Genomic DNA, 27527 nt, shown 5'->3' with positions numbered 1-27527 from the left:
AGAGAAAGTCGACCCCTAAAAATGAATGTCCTCTACTGAAGACTTTGGATTTCTGAAGACTTTGAAAGTGAAGAAATTGGTGTGACCCTGAAGACTTGGTATTCATTCGAGGAACATGAAGCGTGAAGACTTTTGTTTTCGTAGTTTCATTTTCTCTTTCTTGAGTCATAGGAAACACCGTACTGTTAAAGGGGGTCGAGGAAATACTAAGGAAAAATTTCCAAGTGATGCTCAACTCAAAATCCTACACCTACCAATCCCTTCGAGTGAAACCATTGGAAATCTGATACAGTTCAGTCATATTCTTCAGTGACAGAGACGAAGTTCTTATGGTCTCTGAGGAATTTGTTCTGACTGAGGAGTTAGGAATTCGCTAGTGCGGATTGCCTACAAGCGAGGAACATGATAGCCCTGAGGAAATTGATACTCAAAATTCCGACCGTTGCTGTGCTACGCGCCAGCTGTCCCAAAATATCTTGGACTTGTGAAGATGTGTGGAAGAGTGGCTCACCCATAGTGAAGTATGGGGGAGCAATCAACTAGTCTTCATCGAGCCAACGCAACCAAGAAAGGTGGTCCAACTTGAGGGAGTCAAGATCGTCATCATCTAGCTCAAGTGGACCATGTGCAAGGCAAAGGTTTGCCCTTGATAGGTTTTCTATTTTACCGGTCTCATGATGGTAGTTGGGAGACCGGGTTATAGGATCGATTGCCGTACTATCAAGGGGGGCTCTCGATGAGTAGCTTGATCGTATCGTTCATAGAGAGCTCAAACCATTGCATCCTTGCATCATCTTTATTGGTTCTTCTCTTTGTGAGTTTTGGAGCTTATGGTCATCTTGATGACAAGCTCGAGTTCATCGAAAACGGAGTTCACTCGCATCTTCACTGATGTTTTCGATGTTGGAGGTTATGTCGGTTCTTCTCGGTTGGAGGTTTCACTCCTCTATTTGTTGGCATACCTCCCTTGTTTTGATGCTACTCGTCGTCTTGTATCCAACAAGCTTGAGTTTGCTCAATTCGGAGCTCATATGAAGAAGTTTTGGCAGTTCTGTTTGGTCCAAGCGGTAGTACCGCGGGCCGGAGCGGTAGTACCACGGGCCGGAGCGGTAGTACCGCTTGGGTGCTACAAGCGGGAGTACCGCTCCACAGCGGTAGTACCGCTGGTAGCCCCCAGCCATAGTACCGCTGCGGCTTCGTGCTAGTACCGCCTCGATTCGAGGGGTCTTTTTCCGTGTCGGGTTTTACGGTACTAGCCGCGGTAGTGGAGGCGGTAGTACCGCTCGTGTGCGGTAGTACCGCCCTGACCACCGCGGTAGTACCGCTCTGGGCCCAGCGGCAGTACCGCAAGGGGGAGCGGTAGTACCGCTGGCCAAGCGGTAGTACCGCTCTCTGCGGGGCTGTTTTGGGGGGTAACGGTTGGGTTTTCCCCTTTCTATAAAAGGGGGTCTTCTTCCCCATTCTACCTTATCCTTTGAGCTCGTATGCTTCCCCCATTGTTGACCTTCTTCGAGCTTGCTAACTCTCAATCCCTCCATGGATTCTTGCTAGTTTTTGAGGGAAAAGAGAGAGGAGATCTAGATCCACATTTCCACCAATCACTTTCTCCTCTATGTGAGGGGAACCCCTTGGATCTAGATCTTGGAGTTCTTGGTGTTCTCCTTCTTGTTCTTCCTCTCATTTTCCTCCCTAGCATTAGTTGCTTCGGTGGGATTTGAGAGAGAAGGACTTGGGCACTCCGTGTGCCCTTGCCATTGCATTTGGTGCACCGGTTTGAGTTCACGGTGATACGTGGAAGTTACAAGTTGAGAAGCTTATTACTCTTGGGTGCTTGGTACCCTTGAGCTTGTTCCTCTTGGGTGCTTGGGCGCCCTAGACGGTTGGTGGTGTTCGGAGCTCAATCATTGTGGTGTAAAGCTCCGGGCAAGCGTCGGGGTCTCCAATTAGGTTGTGGAGATCGCCCCGAGCAATTTGACGGGTTCTGGTGACCGCCCCCAAGGGTTGCCAAAGTGTACGGGTTCGGTGACCGCCCCCAAGGGTTGCCATTTGTACGGGTTCGGTGACCGCCCCCAAGGGTTGCCATTTGTACGGGTTCGGTGACCGCCCTCAAGGGTCCCTTAGTGGAATCACGGCATCTTGCATTGTGCGAGGGCGTGAGGAGATTACGGTGGCCCTAGTGGCTTCATGGGGAGCATTGTGCCTCCACACCGCTCCAAACGGAGATTAGCATCCGCAAAGGGTGTGAACTTTGGGATACATCGTCGTCTCCGCGTGCCTCGGTTATCTCTTACCCGAGCCCTTTACTTATGCACTTTACTTTGTGATAGCCATATTGTTTCTTGTCATATATCTTGCTATCACCTAAGTAGTTTTTCTTGCTTAGCATAAGTTATTGGTGCACATAGGTGATCCTAGTTGTTGTAGGTTTTGTGCTTGACAAATTAACCGCTAGGTTTATTCCGCATTTGTTCAAGCCTCAACCGTAATTATTTTAAAGCGCCTATTCACCCCCCTTCTAGGCGACATTCACGATCTTTCAATGGCGCGTGTGCACGGCGAGGAGAGCGACCGGTGTGGGTGCCGCCGCAGTCGTTCATGTGGCCGTCTCATGCAAACAGAGAGCTGGTATGTGTTGCGCCGCCTCGTCTCGCGGCTCCTGTACATCCGCCGGCATCGATCAGTACTGCGACACAACGATCGCTCGTGAGGCCCTGTCCCGGATGACCGGCAACACGACGTGCGCCCCGGCACCGTCCACTCTCGCTAGCCATGCCAGGCGGCGGCTGCTTGCTGTGCGTGCGTGCTGAGTTGTGCTTGTGCTTGCTTGTGTGTGTACACACATGTTGTGAATGGTGAGAACTGAGAAGCTGTATGGTCGCGCCCAGCGGCAGGAGGCGGCGTGCGAACCAGACTCTGAGGGTCAGTTTGGTTTGCATCCACAACTTCATGTCTGGGATAAACCTGTGCCTGGACTGAGCCTGGGGAGGTGCTGCTTTTCTGCCTGACCAGGCTTGCGTGGGATGGCAGTGTTTGGTTGGCGCCTGGCATGGCAGATTATCAAGTGGACCCCATACATATGCTAGTTACTTTATTAGCAATCCCAGACAGGTGTGGTAGAGGCCAGACGTCCATATTCAGATGCCTGGGCCAGGCTATTCACATGCATGCATTTTTGGACCCGGCTAAGTGCATGCGGACTTTTCTCCAGCCAGGCTAAACACAAAGAACACCTCCCAGGCCAGGCTCGTACAGGCATCTCCAGGCTGCTAACCAAACAACACCCAGGCAAATTTCAGGGAGGACTCAGGCCAGGCACAAAGCGCTCAAGACACAAACCAAACTAACCCTGAAGGCCGGGAGATATATGGTCGAGGTGACCACGTGGAAGACATGGCGAGAGGGCTCGGCCGGCAGACGCGTTGGGGAGGCAGGATTCCACGGGCTGCATGGCGAAGCAGTGGAGTGGAGGGACTTGGGCGTAGACGGCTGCAATGCGTGCGTGCTGCGGGCACCCGTGCTGGTGCGTAGCGTGAGTGTGCACAGTGCGTGCCGCCTGCTGCGTGCTTCTGTATAAAAGAACAACACTGCATTAAGGCAGTCTGCTGCGTGCTTCTGTATAAAAGAACAACACTGCATTAAGGCAGTTTGACCGGTCAAAGTAGGCAAAATACGGAGCTATACGGTGAGTCAGTGTTGAAATATGATCATGTCCACCATCGCTGCCGTCATGTTGCATAGCACCATGGGTGCACTCACCACCACCTCATCTTCCACCGTTGCATCATTCTCGAGCACCACCCACGTCTCTCTCAGATCACAACCTCTGGAGAAGCTTACGAGAGGTAATTGATAGATCCTTTGGATCGGGTCGGTTAGATCATTCCGGTGAACCTACCTTCTCCTTGGGTTGATGAACTCGAGCCGGTGCCGGCCATGGTGAAGTAGCGGCCAGTGATGGCAGAGAGATGGCGGCGGCGGTGTGCTTCCCGTGAGCACCGCGCTAACCCCCTAGATCGATAGGGAGTGTCGGTGGGGTTGTGGCAGCGATTAACCTCGTTAGTCGTGCCCCAGCCCCCACCTTTGTTTATATAGCACGGGTCACAGGGGCCCACCAACCATGGTTTGGTTGGGCGCCCCCGATCAAGGCACGATGCAAGGGCGCGTTCGACCCGTTGGGCTCGAACGGAAGAGAGATCAACCTAACATTCTCCCCCTTGATCTCAACTTTACTTTTAACCTTATACTTTTTAGTTTATTTGTTTCATCACATATTGATACATAGAGCATGTTTCATCGTCACAGCTTAATTGCCGATAGAATCATACAGCTACAACATACGTTTTGTTTAGAAACAAATTTTGTTCCTTTTGGGCCTATCCAGGAATCATAAGGCTTTCCCTTAAACCCATGCCGGCTAAGTGTTCCTTGAACACACAGGGTGGTAAGCCTTTCGTTAGCGGATCCGCAAGCATATCCTTTGTCCTTATATGCTCGAGACTTATAGTTTGATCCTGGATTTTATCTTTCACAACATAATACCTTATCTTTATTGTTTTGGCAGCATTACTCAACTTGTTGTTGTGAGCATAGAATACTGCGGGCTGGTTGTCACAGTACATCTTTAGTGGTTTGTAAATACAATCTACCACTTTCAAGTCGGGTATAAATTTCTTTAGCCATATCACCTACCCCGTGGCTTCGAAGCATGCTATGAATTCTGCATACATCGTGGATGATGCAACTATCGACTGTTTGGAGCTTTTCCACGAAATAGCTCCCCCAGCGATGGTGAATACGTATCCTGACATGGATTTCTATCATCTTTGTCCCCTGCAAAATCTGCGTCTGAATACCCTTTTATCTCTAGGGAATCACTTTTCCTGAATATTAGCATGTAGTCCTTCGTGCCTTGCGCATAACGCAATGCTTTCTTTACCATCTTCCAGTGCTCTGTGCCTGGATTCTCTTGATATCTACCGAGTACCCCGGTGATAAAGGCTAAGTCAGGGTGAGTGCACACTTGTGCATACTGTAAGCTGTCAACTGCCGAAGCATATGGTACTGCTTTCATTTGATCGATCTCGTACTGGTTCTTGGGACATTGGAATTTCCCAAAACTATCGCCCTTAACTATAGGAGCAGGTGTGGCTTTACTCGCATGCATATTATACTTTTTAAGAACCTTTTCTAAATATGCTTTCTGCGATAGTCCTAAGACTCAATTGTTCCTATCTCGGTGAATTTCTATGCCCAATGAGGATAATAACTTCTTTGTTTCTTGTACTAGACTAACATCACTGCTAGCAAGCAGGATATCATCCACATACAAGATTAGGAAAATATATTTCCCATTTTTAAATTTTGCATAAATGCAATTATCCTCAATATTTTCTTTAAATCTAAAACTTTTAATCGTTTGATTAAACTTTAGATACCACTGTCTAGAGGCTTGTCTTAATCCATAAATGGATTTCTTCAGGCGGCATCCCATATTTTCCTTGCCTTCCATGATAAAACCCTTGGGTTGTTTCATGTAGACCTTTTCTTTTAAATCACCATTCAGAAATGCCGTCTTACCATCCATTTGATGTAACTCTAAATCAAATGAGCAACTAATGCCATTATGATTCTGAAGGAATCCTTACATGTGACTGGAAAAAATGTCTCATTGTAATCTATCCCTTCTCTTTGTGTAAATCCTTTTGCCACGAGCCGTGCTTTATACTTTTCTACATTTCCTTTAGTCATACTTAATTTTGTAGACCCATTTGCAGCCTACAGTTTTGGCTCCTTTACGAATTTCCTCTAAGTCCCAAACATCTTTGGAACTCATTGATTTCATCTCGTCTTCCATTGCCTTCATCCACATCGATGAATGAGGGCTTCTCATGGCTTCTTCATATGAGGTGGGATCTTTTTCTGTATGAACTATTTCGGTGTTATAAACTTTATAATCAGTAGAAATAGCTGACTTTTTGTGTCTTGTAGACCTACTAAGGGCCTCAGTTTCTGGCACATCCTGTGCCTCAACTTCTGGTACTTCTTCTAAAATTTGCTGTTGCACCTCCCTTTCATGCTCAACATGTTGGGGAACGTAGTAATTTCAAAAAAAAATCCTACGCACACACAGGATCATGGTGATGCATAGCAACGAGAGGGGAGAGTCTGTCCACGTACCCTCGTAGACCGAAAGTGGAAGCGTTAGAACAACGCGGTTGATGTAGTCGTACGTCTTCACGATCCGACCGATCCAAGTACCGAACGCACGACACCTCCGAGTTCAGCACACATTCAGCTCGATGACGTCCCACGAACTCCGATCCAGCAAAGCTTTGTGGGAGAGCTCCGTCAGCACGACGGCGTGATGACAGTGTTGATGATGCTACCGACGCAGGGCTTCGCCTAAGCACCGCTACAATATTACCGAGGTGGAATATGGTGGAGGGGGGCACACACACGGCTAAGAGATCAATGATCAATTGTTGTGTCTAGAGGTGCCCCCTGCCCCCGTATATAAAGGATGGAGGAGGGGAGGCCGGCCAGCCCCTAGGGCGTGCCAGAAGTGTGGAGTCCTACTAGGACTCCCTAGTCCTAGTAGGATTCTTCCTCCCACATGGAATAGGAAAAAGGGAAGGGAAAGGAGAAGGAAGGAAGGGGGCGCCCCCCTCCCTAGTCCAATTCGGACCAGACCATGGGGAGGGGTGCGGCCACCTTTTGAGGTCTTTCTCTCCTTTCCTGTATGGCCCATTAAGGCCCAATACGAATTCCCGTAACTCTCCGGTACTCCGAAAAATACACGAATCACTCGAAACCTTTCCGATGTCCGAATATAGTCGTCCAATATATCGATCTTTACGCCTCGACCATTTCGAGACTCCTCGTCATGTCCCCGATCTCATCCGGGACTCCGAACTACCTTCGGTACATCAAATCCCATAACTCATAATATAAATCGTCACCGAACGTTAAGCGTGCGGACCCTACGGGTTCGAGAACTATGTAGACATGACTGAGACACATCTTCGGTCAATAACCAACAGCGGAACCTGGATGCTCATATTGACTCCTACATATTCTACGAAGATCTTTATCGGTCAAACCGCATAACAACATACGTTGTTCCCTTTGCCATCGGTATGTTACTTGCCCAAGATTCGATCGTCGGTATCTCAATACCTAGTTCAATCTCGTTACCGGCAAGTCTCTTTACTTGTTCCGTAATGCATCATCCCGCAACTAACTCATTAGTCACATTGCTTGCAAGGCTTATAGTGATGTGCAATACCGAGAGGGCCCAAAGATACCTCTCCGATACACGGAGTGACAAATCCTAATCTTGATTCATGCCAACCCAACAAACACCTTCGGAAAGACCTGTAGAGCATCTTTATAATCACCCATTTACGTTGTGACGTTTGATTGCACACAATGTGTTCCTCCGGATATTCGGGAGTTGCACAATCTCATAGTCCGAGGAACATGTATAAGTCATGAAGAAAGCAGTAGCAATAAAACTATAACGATCACAATGCTAAGCCAATGAATGGGTCTTGCCCATCACATCATTCTCCAAATGATGTGACCCCGTTCATCAAATGATAACACATGTCTATGGCTAGGAAACATAACCATCTTTGATGAATAAGCTAGTCAAGTAGAGGCATACTAGGGACACATTGTTTTGTCTATGTATTCACACATGTATCAAGTTTCCGGTTAATACAATTCTAGCATGAATAATAAACATTTATCATGAAATAAGGAAATAAACAATAACTTTATTATTGCCTCTAGGGCATATTTTCTTCAGTCTCCCACTTGCACTAGAGTCAATAATCTAGTTCACATCGCCATGTGATTTAACATCAATATTTCACATCTTTATGTGGTTAACACTCATAGTTCACATCGACATGTGACCAACACCCAAAGGGTTTACTGGAGTCAGTAATCTAGTTCACATCGCTATGTGATTAACACCCAAAGAGTATTAAGGTGTGATCATGTTTTGCTTGTGAGATAATTTTAGTCAACGGGTCTGTCACATTCAGATCCGTAAGTATTTTGCAAATTTCTATGTCTACAATGCTCTGCACGGAGCTACTATAGCTAATAGATCCCACTTTCAATATGTATCTAGATCGAGACTCAGAGTCATCCAGATCGGTGTCAAGGCTTGCATCGACGTAACCCTTTACGACAAACCTTTTGTCACCTCCATAATCGAGAAACATATCCTTATTCCACTAAGGATAATTTAACCGCTGTTCAGTGATATACTCCAAGATCACTGTTGTACTCCCTTGCCAAACTCAGTGTAGGGTATACAATAGATCTGGTACACAGCATGGCATACTTTATGGAACCTATGGCTGAGGCATAGGGAATGACTTTCATTCTCTTTCTATCTTCTGCGGTGGTCGGTCTTTGAGTCTTACTCAATTTCACACCTTGTAACACAGGCAAGAACTCTTTCTTTGATTGTTCCATTTTGAACCACTTCAAAATATTGTCAAGGTATGTACTCATTGAAAAAAAAGACTTATCAAGTGTCTTGATCTATCTCTATAGATCTTGATGCTCAATATGTAAGGAGCTTCACCGAGGTCTTTCTTTAAAGAACTCCTTTCAAATACTCCTTTATGCTTTTCAGAAAATTCTACATCATTTCTGATCAACAATATGTCATTTACATACACTTATCAGAAAGGCTGTAGTGCTCCCACTCACTTTCTTCTAAATACAGGCTTCACCGCAAGTCTGTATAAAACTATATGCTTTAATCAACTCATCAAAGCGTATATTCCAACTCCGAGATGCTTGCACCAGTCCACAGATGGATCGCTGGAGCTTGCACATTTTGTTAGCACCTTTAGGATTGACAAAACCTTCTGGTTACATCATATACAACTCTTCTTTAATAAATCCATTAAGGATTGCAGTTTTGTTATCCATTTGCCAGATTTCATAAAATGCGGCAATTGCTAACATGATTCGGACAGACTTTAAGCATCGATACGAGTGAGAAAATCTCATCGTAGTCAACTTTATTATTGCCTCTAGGGCATATTTCCTTCACAACAACGGGTTCAGTCGGCTCCTGACGGACAGGTTCCGGGTCTACCCCCATAGTTGTCATGGGTGGAGTTGCAACTGGTAGTGAGAAAAATGGCTCCTGAATCATCGGATTAGGTGCATGCACCCTCTTTTCCTCAAGATCAATTTTCCGAGCTACCAAGCTCCCCCTCATCATTTCGTCCTCTAGGAAGACTGCATGACTCGTTTCTACAAACTTTGTATATCTGTCTGGACAGTAGAAACGAAAACCCTTTGATCTGTCTGGATAGCCAATGAAGCGGAAACTCACTGTTTTGGGATCTAACTTGCAATGTTTGGATTAAACATTTTGGCCTCAGCAGGGCACCCCCACACCCTGAAGTGTTATAGGGAGGGCACCCTTCCTGTCCATAGCTCGTACGGTGTTTTGGGCACCGACTTGCTTGGTACTCTATTGAGAATGTGAATGTCGGTTTTAAGCACCTCCATCCATAATCCCAATGGCAAGTTGGAATAACTCATCATGCTGCGCACCATATCCATAAGTGTACGGTTGCGCCTTTCAGCTACTCCATTCTTTTCTCCCAGAGTGGGATACATTAAAAGCACATGAGTTGTCATATCTTTCTCTTGCCAGAATTTCTCCCGCCATACGGGATTTTTGACATAATATTATGTCAGCTTTACCCCGTTACGCAGGTATTTTCCCAGACTTTTCCCGCCATGCAGGTTTTATCATAATCATCTTTTCCCGCCATGCGGGTAATTCCCTATAAGGGGACATAAATGCCAGAATTGGCTCTTTTGACTGCATATTCAATCATCAAATTTAGGAATAAATCCGAATGCTCTTTGACACAGATGCTTGATTCGACGTTGGTCAAATTAAACACGCATGTTGCTTGTTTCATCTCAAATCATGTTGACTGAAAAAACTTCTTCACAGAGAGTACATGAAAGACATTCATCAACCAAGACTCTCAATGATCTATTTCTTTTCTTTTGATGCCATTCTTTAGAGAGAACATACTCCCTCACGTTATGACCTTTCTTGGTCATCTTTCGGGTCACAAGTACCCAGCCATTCGCTTTCACGAATGAAAGCATGGAAAACTTTTAGTCTGAGAAAACATAGCCAATAATCAACAATAATGGGCATAAAAATAACCCTACGTTGGTCTGGTTAAAAAAATGCACATTAAACTTTTGAAACTTTCTTTTATATTCTAAAACACCGTTGTGGCAGAATTAGAATAAACACCATCCTTCTACATTAATTCCATATCACCATTGGGCGGAAATGGAAATAATGCATATAACTCATAAACAATGTGATGCTAGTATTTCTATTAAACAACTTTGCTAAGAATTAATCATCATCATCAACTTTATTGAAGCGGGAACAAGAAATATACATTTATCTAGTTCAAGAGCATTTCTTGATCTTTATCTGTTCTCTAAAAATTAATCACTTTGATACAAAAATTATCAGAGATTTAAACTTTGAACATAAGACTCATAGAATTATAGCACTGTTATCATCAACGTTGGTCAGAAAGTAACAATACCATATTTTAACTTAAAAAAATATCTTTCTTTTGTCATAGCGGAAACTATCTACATCTTATTTCACCCACAGGGGAAAAACATTGCTAAGAGCATTTCTTCCAATTAAATTTTCCCGTTGGTTCCAATTTAATTGGAGGATAAAACTTTTACTTTCCAGCAGAAACTTTACAATATTCTATTCAAAAAACAATTCTGTACTCTTTTACTCTCTAAGCAATTGTAACCGGTTGGTTAAAAAATGCATTAGAGAAGCAACAACTTAATCTTTTACTTTAGTTCTATTCACTTTTAAAAGAGCATTTTTATTTTCAATAATAAAACATGATCATGTTATTAACAACGTTGGTCATAAAAATAACATAATCAGTTCATTTCAATAATTACTTTAATATGCCCTTTAAATATAATTCTATCTTAACTTTTATTTTCTTTGTAAAAGAGCACTATTAATTATTTACGCAGCGGAAAAACATGAATAAAAAATTCATGAACTTTTTACATATTATAGAAACTTTTCTTTGACTAAATAAAAATTCATGAACTTTTTAATTTTCTTTATAAAATTCATGAACTTTTCTTTTTCTGAAAATTTTCTATTTTCATTTTCAGAACTTTTTCTGTTTACTTTTTTCTTTTCTATTTTCTAAACAGATTTTTCGTTGAAAAAATTTGTATAGAAAAGCTATTGTAAATCTGCCCAAAAAATGGACAGAAAACTATATAATTTTTTTTGCAACAGGACCGTGGCCTGCTCGCGCGCTCTGCGCTTCAGCGCGTTGCGCCTGGCCGAAAACGGCCCGGCCCAGCGCGCGGATGTGGCCTCGCCTCCACTTTCGGCCTGGCGGCCTAGCTGGCCCGCTTCTGCGCTAGGGTTTCAATCCACGGCGTCGGATTTGATTGGACGGTGTGGCGCGCTTTGCGCTCGAACAAAAACGGGACAGAGTCCCCCGACCCGAAACCTAGCGCCCCCATTCTGTTCTCTCTTCGATCTCTCTCTCGCCCTTCGTTTTTGTGCCGCTCGCCGTGGCACCGCGCCGCGCCCAAGGCGCCGGCGCCGGCGTCGACCGGCCACCGCGCCGCACGGGCCTCCTTTTCACTTCGCCTTCTGTTCCTCCCTGCACCCTCCTGTAACAGAGAGAGAGAGGCGGGGCTGAGCCCTCCTCTGCTCCACTACGCGCGACGGCGCCGGTGGAGGAGCTTCGCCCCGGCCGCCGGCAACGGCATCAAAACCACCGCGCCGCGCGAGCCTGGGCTCCTGCCATCTCTTCTTCCCCTTCCTTGTTTCTCTGGTTCTCCACCACCCACATCTCCTCTATGTGTTCACCGAGGACAACGACGGCGTGAAGCAGCGGTGCCCCCTCTGTCCCCCTTGCCGGTGTGCGCGAGCTCCCGAGGGAGAGCGCGCCGTCGTCAAGCGGTGCGGTGGTGGTGCCCTTTTGACCCCTTGGGGAGGCTTTGTTCTTCTTCCCCGCACCTCAGCTTGCCGATGCGTGTGGGGATCGAGAGGAACGGCGCGGCCGGAGTGGCGGTGCACTTTGCCGGCGAGGCCCGAGGCCCTCTGCCGGTAATCTTTCCTTTGCCCTCTGATTAGGGTTCTTGGGAGGGGAAAACTTTCTGTGATTTCTTTTCAACCGAAAAAATCTAACCAATCTGGCTGACACCATTGGTAGATCCTTTGGATCGGGTCGGTTAGATCATTTCAGTGAACCTACCTTCTCCTTGGGTTGATGAACTCGAGCCGGTGCCGGCCATGGTGAAGTAGCGGCCGGTGATAGCAGAGAGATGGCGGCGGTGGTGTGCTTCCCGTGAGCACCGCGCTAACCCTAGATCATACCTGGCCATGGGAAGCCCGGCCCGGCCGGCCCGGCACGACCCGGCCCGAAAAAGCCCGACCCGGCCCGGCCCGACGCTGCCCCCGGGTCGGGCTCGGGCCTAGATTTTGAGCCCGAAGGCCGGGCCCGGGCCCGTCTTTTTTGCATTTCTCTGAAGGTCGGGCCGGGCCGGCCCGGAGCCTGACGGGCTTTTACATGTTCGGGCCGGGCTCGGGCCTAGAAAACAGGCCCGATGGCCGGGCCGGGCCGGGCTCGGGCCTGGGTTTTTTTCGTCGGGCTTGGCTAGGCCCGGCCCGGCCCGAAGTATGGCCATGTATACCCTAGATCGACAGGGAGTGTCGGTGGGGTTTGTGGCAGCGATTAACCTCGTCAGTCGTGCCCCGGCCCCCACCTCTGTTTATATAGCGCGGGTCACAAGGTCCCACCAACCATGGGTTGGTTGGGCACCCCCGATCAGGGCGCGATGCAAGGGCCCGTTCGACCCGTTGGGCTCGAACGGGAGAGAGATCAACCTAACAGTAAATTCCTCCTATGGAAAGCCATTTTGCTGCCCCAAATCAAGGGTGCACAGACAACATCACCTCGACGAGTGTTGGAATTGTGTCAAATATGAAGTACAAGGTAGGTTACAGTTGGACTCTGAGTTGTATTGTGTTTAGACAGGATATGAGTGACGTAATTCCTATTTAATTTTAGTAAAACCATGATGCCTTGCTCTAGAAAAAATAAAGCCGGACACTCACAAACAGAGCAATGCTACACACACAGGCATCATTTTACGGGGTTCACAGAGAGGCTGATGTGGGTTTTTTCTTATTGGGTGGAATCAAGATGAGGGGGCTTACCAAGCTGAAATTCAGGGGGGGGGGGGATTTGATCAGTTGGAAAGAGCCTGTAATAGTCAGTAAGAGACCGTGAGTCTAGCATTTTCGCTGGCAAACATGCTTAGAGCATCTTCACCCGGCCAAGCTGAAATTCAGGGGGGGGGGGCAAATTTGATCAGTTGGAAAGAGTCTGTAATAGTCAGTAAGAGCCCGAGAGTCTAGCATTTTCGCTGGCAAAACATGCTTAGAGCATCTCCACCCACCCCAAGAGCCCCCTAGGACAACATTTTTTTATCGCCGGTGCCAAAAAAACCGCCCAGTCGCTCTCCGAGGAGCCCAAAATTCGTTGGTTTGGGTCAAAACTGGCGCCGGCGGACCCAGGCCGAACCCAACGCGCTGGGGGCAACCGGGGGCGCCGGGGGAAAGGAAAATGGCACCAAAACTTCCCGCGCCAAATTCCCACCCAGTGGGCCCGCCGAGTCAGCGACTAGGCTTCGTCGTCCTCCTCGCCTCGGCTCCTGCGCGAATCAATGCCAAAGCTGCCGCCGGTCAGCCTTCCATTGACCACGAGCCGCTGCGCGTCCCGCCCTTTCCCACCACGCGTCCACACTGCTCTCGCTCTCTCGCCGCTATAAAATTCGACCTTGCTGCCGCTCGCCGCACACTGCCATCTCTCTCGCCTTCTCTCTCACCCGCACAGCTCAAGCCCATCGCCGACCACCTTCCTCTCTCGCCCGCACAGCTCAAACCATGGCGGAGAGGTTCCCCCAGCGACGGCGCGCGGCCAACGGCTTCGGTCGCCGCTGGCTGCACGAGTGGGAGGCGCGCCTGCTGCAGGAGGCCAACTACCCGACGCCGGCCGACATGCGTGTGTCCGACGCATGGCGGTTGAGCGCAGGCAGCGTCCCGTGCCTCCGCTGCCCTCCGGCACGGAACGCGGAGATCTGGGCGAACATGCCGGAGCAGGCGCGCCAGCAGCCGCGGTAAGGGGCGGAGAACCATGCGCTCTGGACCGTGTACTTCGAGCGGCGCCGCGCCAAGCAGCTGGCGTCTACCAACAGCGCCCTGGCGCCGGGGGGCCGCCACAACTCGGAGGGCCGTCGTCAATGGTGGGGCACGCCGGGGCGCACTCTCTCCGCCGTGCTTGAGCACATCGGGGGTGGCAATGAGCCACCACTGGAGTAACCGGCGCCCTGCTTCTCTTGCCGTCATGGAAGCTCCTGGACGCCGAGGCGCATGGACACGCCGTCCTCGGGCTCCCGCTCCTCCGGGTCGGCGTCGGCGACATTCCTCCCCGTCAAGCCCGAGCTGGAGGCGACACCGCGTCAGCGCACCCGCGGCGGCATCGTCATCAACGAGGGCGGCCGCGTCCCTTCCCCTCCCCGCGGCCACTCCCGCCTGGTCAAGCCGAAGCAGGAGCCGGCGACGCTCCTCCCCGTGAAGAAGGTGCACGAGGCCATTGCCGCCGACCTCGAGAGCGGCCTCTTATGGTCGCGGTAGGACTACGTCCCGCAGGAGATGGAGCGCTAGCGCCACGCTCTTGAAGAAATCGTCGCGCGGCGCCGCGACCGAAACGAGGGCGACGTCGTCGTGCTCTCTGACAACGACGACGAGGTCGCTGCGCCAAGCCAGCCGGTCCGCAGCGGCGACCCAGGGCAGGGCTGCAGCAAGGACGCCCCAAAGGACGGGCCGCCGAGCGGCGACGACGGCGGCGACGACTACACCGCCTTCTACAAACTCCTCGGCATGAACTAGTAGTGGTTTTTTTTTTATGTTTTTATCTATATAAATTCGCCAAATATCAATGAAATCGCCTATATTTGGTCCAAATTTACTGAATTTCGTCGAATTTGGTTGGGGGCCGAATGGCTGAAGATTGCTCTTATACTGGCCGGGCACGATTGATTTGGTAGCTTATGCTCCACCCTACGTACTCCTACGGTCACGCGCACAGGTTTGACCGTCGACCTCGCCAGAACAGGGTCCATGTGAGCCAGCCCGCCGTGTATCTTGTGCCTCGAAACGGCGACCTCCTGACGACAATGAGCGAGCTAGCTCCGGGTGAACCATGGTGTGGGCCCAGGACCGCCGGTATCCGCGCCCAGAACTTTGCAGCTCCGTCGACGTTGGCGAATACAGCATCCGGACGCGGCCACGTAGATCGACGGGAGTGGCGGGCACTAAGACGCTGGATGCGCACGAGCTCGCGCGCACCGGCCGTCAATGGATGGCAGACGAGGCACAAGCTCCCGGTGAGGTCCCGGCCGGCGGGCGGGAGTTGCGGAGCACGGCGCTTCGAGGCGCGGTGCTAGTCGACGGGAACGTGATGCGGAGGCGGGAGGAGCTGTGCGTAACGTGCTGGAGCAGAGAGAACCGCAGGGCGCGGCACTCGCCGGCAACGGCATGCTGCGGTTCTACGTGGCGCCGATGCGGCTCGGCCAGGCACGGCCGCGACTGCTGACCTCGCTGTCGTTCGCTCGGAGCGTGCTCCGTCTGGCACTGAACCCAGTCATGGCAGGTTCGGGCCCCACGAGCCCCTCTGCGCCACCGTCGGTCTTCTTGCGGCGAGGCCCGAGGTCATGTAACAGCTGCGGGAAGGCGATGCTCTGCCTGTCGCCAACAAAACTCGGCAGAGGGATTACATGTCAACGTCGAGGCTGCCGTGCCGAGGTCAATGGTCCAAACTTTTTTTCCCACCGTGTAAGTCTCATTCAAAACCACGCCGAAACCACTCCAATCGATCAAATATACATCAAACATATCCATTTTTGTGGTTTGTTTTGACCTCCTAGTTTTGGACTCTGAGTTTCCGGACTTTGACAACATTCCAGGACGGACAATATTTACCTTTTTTTAAGAAATGGAGGAGGACTCCCGGCCTCTGCATCTGGACGATGCACGCACTCATTTTATTAATTCTTCACATAAGACCTTATAAAGTCGTACAACAGTAAGACTAAAGCCACCGTTTAGGCAACATCTGTCGCTACTCCTATCCAGTTGATGTAGGGATGCTGATAGTCTGGGCCTAATACCAAACAGACCTCGCAGCTAAACCTAGCATCTAAGACCTGAGATCCCAACCAGGACGCCTGCCGGGTATGGGGCACCCACCATTCCGGCGCACTCCTCAACCAGGACGCCTGCCGGTTATGAGGCCGCCGCAGCCACGTGCCACCAATTCATCTTCAGAGTTGTACTGTTGCATCTACCGTGCCAGTTATCTCTGCCATCGACGCCACCACGACGCCAGACAACGTCGTCCTCCTGCACGAGTCCATCCTCATACATCGGGCGCCGAGTCTCCACTGTGCCACGCCGGCGAGATCCGCCGTTATCAATGTGTAGGATGAAGCACCACTCCACCAAGAAAGCCGCCCACTGGTCCCTCGATCCCGTGTACGCCTCCAAGAATGACGCCCCCAAGGAGGAAACGACACCAACGCGCCACCGCCATCCGATCTACTGATCTAGGGTTTCCCCCGGAGGTAGCAGATAGCTGTCTTGAACTTCTCATTGGCGATGCCTTCAAGAAGGAAATGCCGCATACCAGCGCCGTCACCGCCGGCCTTGGCCAGGTTTTCACCCGGATCTAAACAGAGGACCTCCATCAAGCAACTTGTACACGAACCGCCGCCGTCGCTGTCGGGGACTGGACGGAGAATCCAGGCCGCCACCGCCTGGCCGACCATGGCACCACCATGGTGCCTAGGCCGGCGTCGTCAGGCCCACCATGCCCCGCCTGTAGACGATCACCAGATCCGCCAGCCCGCCGAAGCCCATCTGGGTACGGCGAGATCCGCGATCTAGGCCGCCGCCACAGGGGCTCCTCTGTCGCGGTATCGGGCCTGTGCTGACGCCGCTGTCACACTCGCTGCCGGGAACCCGCTGCTCCACGCCGCCAGTGCCCCGCAGTTCCGTGCACCGCCGCCGCCAGGGGAAGACACGGGCACCACGCGAGGGGGAAAGCCCTCTCGCCGCCATCACAGGCCATGCTACGGGCGTGGCCTCCGGCGGCGACAGGGGAGACAGGACGTGGGAGGAGGCCTTTGGGCCGGCGGCGGCAGATCGCCCCCCGTGTCGCCTAGGTTAGGCGACGCGGGGGGCAGGGGATCGAGTTTGTGTGGTTCCTTCACCATATACTTACCTTATGTAGCACCGATGTGTCCGTCTTAGTATCTACTCCCTCCGTTTTAAATTACTTGTCGCGGTAATTCCGAAAGGAGGGAGTACGTTAGATTTAACTGGCTTTTTTGTGGATTTATTGCATGCTTTCTCAGTGATTGAATATAGATGTATATATACATGCTCTTGTACAGACTATACAACGAGACTTAGTGCACATACTGACATACATTACACTTCCAACACTAGTTCCTCTAGAATCTTCAACCTTTAACATTCTCCCTGATTTCCATGATGTTTTTTGTTTTGTTTTTGCAAATATGCATAAAATGTGAATATGTTTAATGCTGGCAGAAATCAGCCAATAATCATATAATATAATCACTTTCATTGAAGACCATCATTGGAATTTTAAAACCGAACATTTATGCTCTTGCAATGTGTCAGTAGTTTGCACTGGTTCCCTCGCAAAAAAATAGTTTGCATTGGTTGGTCATTTCCTTTTTCTTTTTTGCCTTGTTCTGCTTGTCCCAAAGGGACTTCACTATTCTGTGTGAAAATTTTGTTGATGCCTTTTGCATTGGAGTTGGACAACTCTAGCTTGAGTTTTTTTATGGAAATTAGTAGATATGGTACATGTGCCACATCATTTGTGGTCTTGGTTGAAATGTAGATGAACATGGGAGATTATAGAGTCGCATCTAAAAGCTATCGACTTCCTAGTAAAATTCCCCAAGTTATTCGATTGAAAGTTGGATTTTAGACCGGTTGAAGGTTTGCTTGTTTAAGTGGAAACCCATGTGTAAACTAGACGAAAGTTGGTGTTGTGAAAATAAAAGTTGAAGTGGTTCGGTGTTCTACAATACAAACTTGATGTCCATCAAGTTGAAAGTTGGTCACGAGGTGCAAATCAATCTCATTCTCTCTTTTTTACAATGTTTTCCTTAGAGGTTGGATTTAAAAGCTAGCGGTAATCACCTGTAAGGATGAGCGCCTACAATTTTGCTTGCGCCTATGCAAGACTAGGCTCTCACTATGTGGAACCGATGCTTCTACTTAGTCACGATAGACGATCAAATCCATTTGAGAGATGCCTTTTGTTGATACCAACTCCCACAACTCAAGACCAGGGTCGGCCCTATGTAGGGCAAACGACTTAACGACAAGAGACCATGAGGGGTAGGTGCCCCGGATGGGGATTTGATTGGTTCCTTTTTCATAGCAAGCTCTGCTATGTAATCTCTCCATCCCTTTATGTAAGGGGTATTATTTTCAGCAAAATGACCAAATTATATAATTATAGAGAAGTTAGGACAAAATTATCCTTGGCTAATTTGTTGGTTAGCGGCAAGTAAATCATTTAGGCCATGTATGAGACACTTGAGGAACTGCTGGATGTCTTTGGGAGCTGTGCGCTCCTTCGGTCAAGAAAAAGAAAAGTTATGGAGACCTCTACAGCGTGTTCTGGGGGTGGCTGAAATCAAAATTGTTGTTCTGATACATGGACTCTGGTCTTCCCCTGTTGGGACCTTTAACTAGTGTTGTGTTACTCAGCATGTTGCATATCTTGGCCTTGTTATGAATGAGGGTGCCTTTTCAGTTTTTGTAATTTGTATTAAGTTGTAGGGATTCTGACAAGTTAGGTGAACATCTAGTTACACACGTCAGCCTGGCAGCTAGGTGATATGACACTGAAGCAAGGCAACGGGGAGAAATAGGTAAAATGCTATTGTAATAAAATAGGTAATATAAGAGTGTTTTTGACACTAGTGTAGTGTCAAAAACACTCTTATATTATGGAACGGGGGGAGTAGTAAAGATGAGTATACCAATATCACACTAAGGAATGGATCTACTTTCAGGGTGTAAGACGTACGTTTCACAGGGGTGCCGACTGATGCCATACGACGAGAACAAGATCATATGCCGTAGGCTGCAATGCAACGAGCATTAGATCATGGATAGATATAAAATGATAAAAGAGGATCATGACCACATATAAGAAGATGCTCATAAACAGATGTGTAGGGAGACATTGCTCGTGCGGAGAAATCATGTGAATAAAGCCACACTCATCAGCTCTACCTTTTAATTACTCTTGCGCCTGCATTCATCTCATGAACATTACCGAAACATGACCTGCAGCCATTAAACCCAATAAGAGCGGATTTCAGATTTCAACAGTGGTTACCATACGAAGAGAAGGACGCGGCCGTGATTGGGTGCTTGTTGATGGTCTATTCTTTCTCCCGTCCTTGGATAAGGCCTCTCCCAGGTAAGGGTTTTGGCGAAGAACTTTCTTTCCCTGGCTCGTTAAAATTTTGGAGAGGAAGGAGCCGATCCGGTCCGGAGCCTACATACAAACTGCAGAACAGAATCTGCTTAGATACAGCGATCTGTTTTCAGATGCAACACAAGAAACCTGACAGAAATCCATCATAATTTAGGCAGGCAGGCAGATAGCTGCTTCATCATGTCTTCCAGCATCACATCCTACCCTACGTTAGTAAGTTTGTTAGTACAAAAATGTCAGCCGTATGGCGGTAGGGATATATACTAGTAGGAGTAACAAAAATGGCCTTAATAATATTCATACCTGTTAGTACTTTGCTGCTACTCCTCCTATCATAGAACATAAGCATAAGCAAATAGTCGGTCCTCCCTGCATACCCCAAATCCATCAACCATACGCATAAGCGGAGGCGAAGGAGGACAGACCAAATACAAGGCCTGGTGTCTCTGAAATCAAACCTAATTACTCCCTCTGTAAATCGTAACGCTCTTATATTTCTTTACAGAGGGAGGGGGTACGCCCTTGCTTGTGTGTAAGATAATAAGAAGGAATTCGTACCGCATATATACAAATCAAATCATGAAGGGGAATATGCCTGCCCTCCCTGCCGGGGATTGATTACAAGGCAAGTCGATCGGCCGTGGCCGAGAATCAGATCAGCCCCCGGCCGAGAGAGAGAGAGAGAGAGAGAGAGAGAGATGATACCTGGATATGGATCTGACGACGTTCGATCTGATGGTGGTGCGACTGCGGGCGAGACACGACGGCCGGGCCAGCGGTGCAGCTAGCTAGCGCGCGTTAGACCCTGCCCTCCCCGGAGGCCGGAGACGCCTTCACCGGCGTGCTCTAGGACGCCGGCCGCGGCCGCACTGCACATCTCCTCGGCGGCTGCCCTATCCATATCCGAGCTTCTGACTGACGCGCACGCACGCACGGTTGGTAAACAGGTGAGATACTAGGTCATAGGTGTAGCCCGACCTCGCTGACGTAATAAAATACTGTGCGTGGGCACTCGTGGTTTTGCGGGCCAACCGCAGCAGCGGCTCCGGGCGCTCGATCCAAGTCGTACGGCGCGGCCGGCGGCGCAGAGCCTTCTCGCGCGCGCGTACTACGTACGTATAGCTTCGAACGTGTCTGCTCTGCTGCTCTCCACACAGCTCTCTCTCTCGCTGTCCCTGACACGTCGGTCTATGGTCATATGCCCTGTAAAAACATTTTGACCTTATTATGTACTAGGAGTAGTTGCCAGTGCTCTGGGCCGGTCAACCGGCGCGAGTTTAGACCGGTCGCCACGCTGCCCTCCGATCTGACCACCAATAGCCGTTCAGTTTTTTTTAATAAAAAAGGTTTCCCTCCGATTTCATTAATGAAACCAAAAGCGAGTAAGGAAAAGGATCACAATCAGACCATTTTCGGGGAGTCGATTCCAATTTCGAAGGAGAGGCCCATGGTTTTAAAGGACCGACCGAGAGAGGTCGCCAGAACCAACCAACCACTCCAGATCATAGCTATTGCGAGCTCGTCGGCAATGGTGCACCAGGATCCCTGCAAGAACAAGGCCCCGATGAAATGCGGTGAAGACGTGGACTCCAGCGGCAAGCCAAGCTTGGGATCCAGGCCCTTAGTCCGCGGTGGATCTTCAATGGGACGCAGCAACCTCTTCCGCACCCCTGAAGACCAAGGAGTGAACCAGAGCACAAGGTATGGAGGGAGTGATCATGTGGTAGCCCCTGTGTTTCCCATTAACATGGAGGTGCAGGCGCCGAATGTGGTTGAACTGAACCTGTCAAGAGAGAGGGCGGCCATGCGCTCGAGGTGGATAGCCGTCGGGCTGTTCTTCTCGGTGCAAGTCTTCAGCATCATCGGGCTGTTCCAGGAGCTCAAGTTCAAGTGGGGATTGAGGGGGCGCCTCAACTACACCCCCCTCAAGAACAACCGCTTCCTCCTCGAGTTCGAGCGCGAAGGGGACCTCCGCTTCATCCTCAACAATGGCCCTTGGACTCACAAGGGTGATGCTTTCCTGATGACGGCGGTGGACGGGAGCGTGAGTCCCGGCGACGTCGAGGTCGCCCAGATGCCCATCTGGGCCCGCATCTACGACGCGCCACCGATCATGCTCTTTGAATCGGTGGCCCGAGAGCTTGGGGCAAGACTTGGCGAGGTCCTCAAAGTGGATGCAGACAGGGAAGGTAGAATTTGGGGGGATTATATGCGTGTCAGGGTGAATCATGATGTTGATGAACCCCTTCGTAGTGAGCTAGAATCCCATGATCTAGAGAAGAGAAAGGTGTACCTGCTAAATGTAAAGTATGAGAGGTTACCTAGGTTCTGTAGCTACTGTGGGCATCTAGGGCATGGCCAGCGTGATTGTAAGCTACCTGACGACCTCCAAGAGATGAGGTTCTTGGCAGCAATGCGCGCATCGCCTTTCAAGAGGAGTAGCAGTAGGGGTGGAGTCGTGGTCCCTGAGGCTAGTAGTGCCTGTCGCTTCCTCCACTTCGGGTCAGAGAGCTCTGCAGCAACAAAAACGATGGCACCAAATCGTGTGGCAGAGAGGCATGGGGGCGTGCCAGAGGACGTCATTGCAAATCCTCTGGTGCAAGCTGCTATCGCAGCTGTGAGCGCTATCAAGCTGGATCCTGGGCGTGGTACGAATGCTGAACGGATCACCTCGTCCGACCAGGCGCTGGTGCCGGTGGCGCCTGCTGATGGCACGACGACCACAGTGGGGATGGGGAGTGGGCTCGACACCAACAATGGCCACCCCATTCCCAAGCCCGCCGCCGCCCAAGAGGCGAGGGGGCAGGAGGAGGAAGACCCCGAGCTGGAGTTTCCGCCGGGTTTTGGCCCGGTCCCGATGCACAAACAGGACCCAAGTGCTGCTGGTGTGATGGAAGGTACTGATACTGCTGCTATCCCGAAGGCAGTGGTGAAAGTGCATGGCGCTAGCAAACTAACTGAGAAGGCTGGGGAAAATGTGCAGGCACTGAACATCCAGAGGCTGCAGAGTGGGAAGGGAAAATACAGCAACAGGAAGGACAAGAACCAACAGGTGGGATCTGTCTCTGTGCTAGGGAAAAGAGGAGAGTGCGAAGCTGATGATATAGGTAAAACTGAGGGGAGTGCACCAAGAGATTCAGTAGAGCAATGCAAGAAAAAGAAGGGTACAGGTAGTGGGAAGGAAGATAGCAAGCCAGGGGATGATGGTGGTACGGAAGCAACCGAGCCCGGGGCTCTCGGTCAACTGGTGGGTGCTGCTGAAAGCGCCCGCCAGGAGCCATGACGCTAATCAGCTGGAACTGTCGAGGAATTGGGCAGCCTCGTATAGTTCGTGAGCTTGTGGGCCTAGTGCACACACACAAGCCTAAGTTAGTTTTTCTTTCAGAGACTCGGAAAAGCGATGATTACGTTAATAAACTGAAATGGAGGCTGGGCCTCAGGCATTGTATTGTGCAACCCGGCATAGGAAAGAGTGCCGGGATTGCTCTGTTTTATGATGAGGGTGTTGAAATAAAAGAAATCGCTATTGGACCGAGGTATATCGATGTGTTAATCCGTTTGAGTCCCAATAGTTTGCAATGGAGGGGAATGTTCGTGTATGGCGAGCCAAAATCACATGAGCGTCACCACATGTGGGAGCTTTTGAGAAGAATTAGGCACAACTCCTCTGAACCTTGGCTCATGATCGGGGACTTCAACGAAACAATGTGGCAAAGCGAACACTTCTCGAAAGCAAAGCGGTCTGAAAAGAACATGGCTGAGTTTCGCAGGGTCCTTGCAGAATGCAACCTTTAGGACCTGGGTTTCAAGGGGACTGTCTGGACTTATGACAATAAACAGCAAGGGAACCAAAACATCAAAGCGAGACTGGACAGGGGGGTCGCCACACCAGAGTGGTGCAAAGCTTTTGGGGAAGCCATGGTGGGACATATATGTTCCTCGAGATCGGACCACACACCCTTACTGTTACGTTTTGGTAAGAGAAAAGAATGGAGAAAGATTAATAAAACTTTCAGATATGAGTGTATGTGGGAGCGCTCTGAATCTTTGACTGATACTATCCACAACACATGGATGGAAGGAGGCTGCGTTCCTTCACTCAAAGGCATTGCCAAAAAACTTAAAACAATGAAAGATGTGCTGAGGTGCTGGGCCCAAAAAGAGTTCAACTCTGTCCTAAATAGCATCAGTACATTGCGTACAAAGCTTCAGAAACTTAGGCTACAACCACGCTCAAGAGAGACTGACGACAGAATTAGAAAAACTGAAACTGAGCTTGATGAATGGCTTTTAAGAGAGGAGGTTATGTGGAGACAAAGATCAAGGATATCCTGGCTGCGAGAAGGAGATAAAAACACTGATTTTTTTCATAGAAAGGCGAACTGTAGAAGAAGGAAAAATAAGATTGATAAATTAAAGAGGGGATGGATCTTGGGCTGAGAGTACAGAGGAGATACATAAGGAAATAAACAGCTTTTTTAAGGGACTGTATGAGAAGGATAAAGGCGTTGATCCTCGGATGGTTATTGATCTCATACCACGGAGAGTAGAGGACCATATGAACGAAGCATTAACTAAACCTGTCTCGGACTCTGAAATTGGCGATGCACTATTTCAGATTGGTCCGCTCAAGGCTCCCGGACCTGACGGTTTTCCGGCGAGGTTTTTCCAGAGGAATTGGGCTGCTTTGAAGGGAGATGTGATCAGAGGAGTACAGAATTTTTTCACTGATGGTGTGATGCCGGAAGGAATAAATGACACTACTATAGTACTAGTACCAAAAAACAATGACCCTCAAAGCATCAAAGACTTCCGCCCTATCAGTTTGTGCAACGTCATTTACAAAGCCATATCCATGGTTCTGGTTAATAGGTTGCGGCCTTTCCTTGACGACCTTATCTCTGAAACACAAAGTGCTTTCGTACCAGGCAGACTAATCACGGACAACTCGTTAATTGCATTTGAATGTTTCCATAAGATCCAACACAGTAAGAACCAGAGGGACACATATTGCGCGTACAAGCTGGATCTTGCAAAAGCGTATGACCGTGTTGACTGGAATTTCCTTGAGAAGGTGCTACAGAAACTGGGTTTTGATGAGAGGTTTACAAAGTGGGTGATGACGTGTGTAAGGACAGTGAGGTTTTCTGTCAGATGTAATGAAGATCTCCTGGAAACCTTCTCCCCCTCTAGAGGGCTCAGACAAGGTGATCCCCTCAGCCCATACTTATTTCTCTTTGTGGCTGACAGCCTTGCTACCTTGCTTGACAGAGAGGTGAGAAACGGAGGGATCACACCAATCAAAATTAGTCGTGGATGCCCGGGGATATCAAACCTGCTATTTGCGGATGATAGCCTCCTCTTCTTTAAGGTTACAACAACCCAGGCCACCAAAGTGAAAGAGGTACTAAATGCCTTCCAAAAGGCTACGGGTCAACTCCTAAGTCATAACAAATGCTCACTATTATTTAGTGAGGCGAGCATTGACCAGGAAAGATAGGAGATCAAAGAAATCCTGGGAGTGGAATCATCCTTGTTTGAGAGTAAATACTTGGGCCTTCCAACGCCAGAGGGAAAAATGAAGGACGGCAATTTTCAGCCGATCATGGAGAGATTTAGGAAGAGATGCAGCAATTGGAATGAGAGGTTTATGTCCCAAGCGGCCAAAGAGGTAAACGTGAAAGCGGTGGCGCAATCCCTCCCCACACATGTAATGGGGGTCTTTAAACTCAATCAGAGTTTCTGCGACAATTACGAGAAGGTAATTAGAGACTTTTGGTGGGGAGACAAAGATGATAGACGTAAGGTCCACTGGATGTCATGGGAGAACATGACGAAGCCAAAATGTGATGGGGGGATCGGCTTCCGGGATATGCATATGTTTAATCAGGCCCTACTTGCCAGACAAGGATGGAGGCTGCTACACAAGCCAGAGAGTCTCTATGCTAGAGTGCTAAAATCCAAATATTATCCCAATGGTAACCTTCTTGACACCGTCTTCTCGTCGGATGCATCACCCACGTGGAGGGGAATTGAGTTTGGCCTGGAACTCTTGAAAAAGGGCCTCATCTGGCGAATCAGGGATGGAAGGAACATTCAAATCATGAGAGATCAATGGATCCCAAGGAAAGAGGGGCTGAAGGTGGCATCATTTATAAAGAGGTCCAGACTCAGGTGGGTTAACCAGTTGATCGACCCCCAGACAAAAGAGTGGAAGGTTGATCTAGTGAAGCAAATTTTCCATTCCTTCGATGCGGATGAGATTTGCAAATTAAAAATTCCGCGGGTGGGAGTCGGCGACTGTATCGCTTGGCACTATGAAAAAACGGGCGCATTCACTGTCAGGAGTGCTTACAAACTTGCATATTCGCTTAAGGGAAAAGGTACTGAAAAAGCTACGAGCTCCTCAAGGGACCCGGGTGACCGCAGCATATGGGATGCCATCTGGAAAGCAAAGATCCCGGAGAAGGTGAAAATCTTCGGTTGGAGAGTGGCCACAAACTCCCTGGCCACCAAACACAATGCCTTCAGAAGGACTATTGCGGATGACAGTGTATGTGAAATGTGCGGAAGGGATGAGGAAGATGAGCACCATGCCATTGTCGCATGCACCAGAAGTGTGGCTTTACGCCACTCTATGAGAGCCTTTTGGGAAATCCCTAGAGAATCTGAGTTCAAAAATACAGGGGTAGACTGGCTGCAACTGCTGCTGATCGCCCAACCTGAGGAGGTCAGAACCAAAGTAATGTTAATTCTGTGGCAAGCCTGGAGTTTAAGGAACAATGCCATACATGGGGATGGGAAAGATACTGTCTCAGGATCTGTCCAATACCTACTCAGACTACATGAGGAGTTCCTAATGGCGGCAAGCGAAACTGCTGAGATGGGAGAAAAGAATAAACAGTCTCTGTTCCCTACGAGAGCATGCTTGCCAACAAGTGCAAATCCCAAGTATTGGCTGGCTCCCCCAGCCGGCAAAGTTAAGTTGAATGTGGACGCCGCTTTTCTAGTGGAATCAGGGGACGCGTGGGGGGGCGCGGTAGCTAGAGATCATAGAGGCCATGTCTTCCTATCAGTAGGCCGGCGTTTGGGCCAGTGCAGCTCAGTAGAAGAAGCTGAAGCAGCAGCGGTGGTGATGGGATTAACTGAATTTGCCAAATACCATCAGGGTACTTTGATCCTAGAAACTGATTGTGCGGGAATCGGGCGAGCCCTACAGGTGGAAGAGACATGCAGATCAGCCTGCTTCGCATCTATAGCCGACGCGAAGACCATTGCATCAAGCTTCGCAAGTATGGAGTTCAGTATTGTTAACAGGGGGCTGAACAAGTTGGCCCATGAGCTGGCTTCTAGTGCGCGAAGAACTGGAGATTTCCTGCTCATAGCTGATGTCCCGGCTGATTGTAGAGATGTTTTGACGAACGAGGTCGTCCCAACCATGGTGTAATTCGGTTTGCCATGGATCTAAAAAAAAAAGCGAGTAACAAAGTCTAGGTCCAACAGGTTCCAACACAGCTACCTTACAGCCACATTAAGATCTAAAATCTAAACACTACCGCACGGGATTACAAAAGGGAATGCATCGCATACATCAAATGCCAGCTAGTTATTATCACTTACAAGTTCAAGATTACAAGCCAAAACAAAACAGTGAGAGGAAGGCCAGTCTTCTCCCTTCGCTGATTAAGCCTCCAGCCGCCGAACTCCCAACCTCCACCCCTGCGTTGCCTTGTATATATCACTTGCTACCCGCTCGATTAGTTTTGCTCCCGGCTGCAGTAGTCTTTTCTCCGGCTTTTTTCTCTGCAAAATCGACCAGTCCACAAT

At 49.3% G+C, this 27527-nt stretch overlaps 1 long non-coding RNA gene across 6 annotated transcripts in view; it reads right to left on the bottom strand.

Annotated features, from left to right (window-relative positions):
- Nucleotides 1-20692, bottom strand: part of LOC109746822 (uncharacterized) — a 43817-nt gene extending 23125 nt beyond the window's left edge. For 4 of the 6 annotated variants that reach the window (XR_012188094.1, XR_012188095.1, XR_012188093.1 and 1 more), the window contains exons 1-4: nucleotides 20406-20638; nucleotides 20004-20069; nucleotides 19493-19905; nucleotides 19284-19340 (exon numbers count right to left, since the gene is read on the bottom strand). This is a non-coding gene — a long non-coding RNA (uncharacterized lncRNA). Of the gene's footprint in view, nucleotides 1-17908; nucleotides 19341-19492; nucleotides 19906-20003; nucleotides 20070-20405 lie in introns of those variants that run through there. The other 2 variants (XR_012188096.1, XR_006665594.2) reach the window with 2 other exon arrangements.
- Between the last annotated feature and the right edge of the window lie 6835 nt (nucleotides 20693-27527).

Source organism: Aegilops tauschii, chromosome 6 (genome assembly GCF_002575655.3).
Source record: "Aegilops tauschii subsp. strangulata cultivar AL8/78 chromosome 6, Aet v6.0, whole genome shotgun sequence".
Classification (NCBI taxonomy): Eukaryota; Viridiplantae; Streptophyta; class Magnoliopsida; order Poales; family Poaceae; genus Aegilops; species Aegilops tauschii.
Note: the sequence above shows the minus strand (reverse complement) of the source record. Positions and strands in the feature narration are given on the sequence as shown.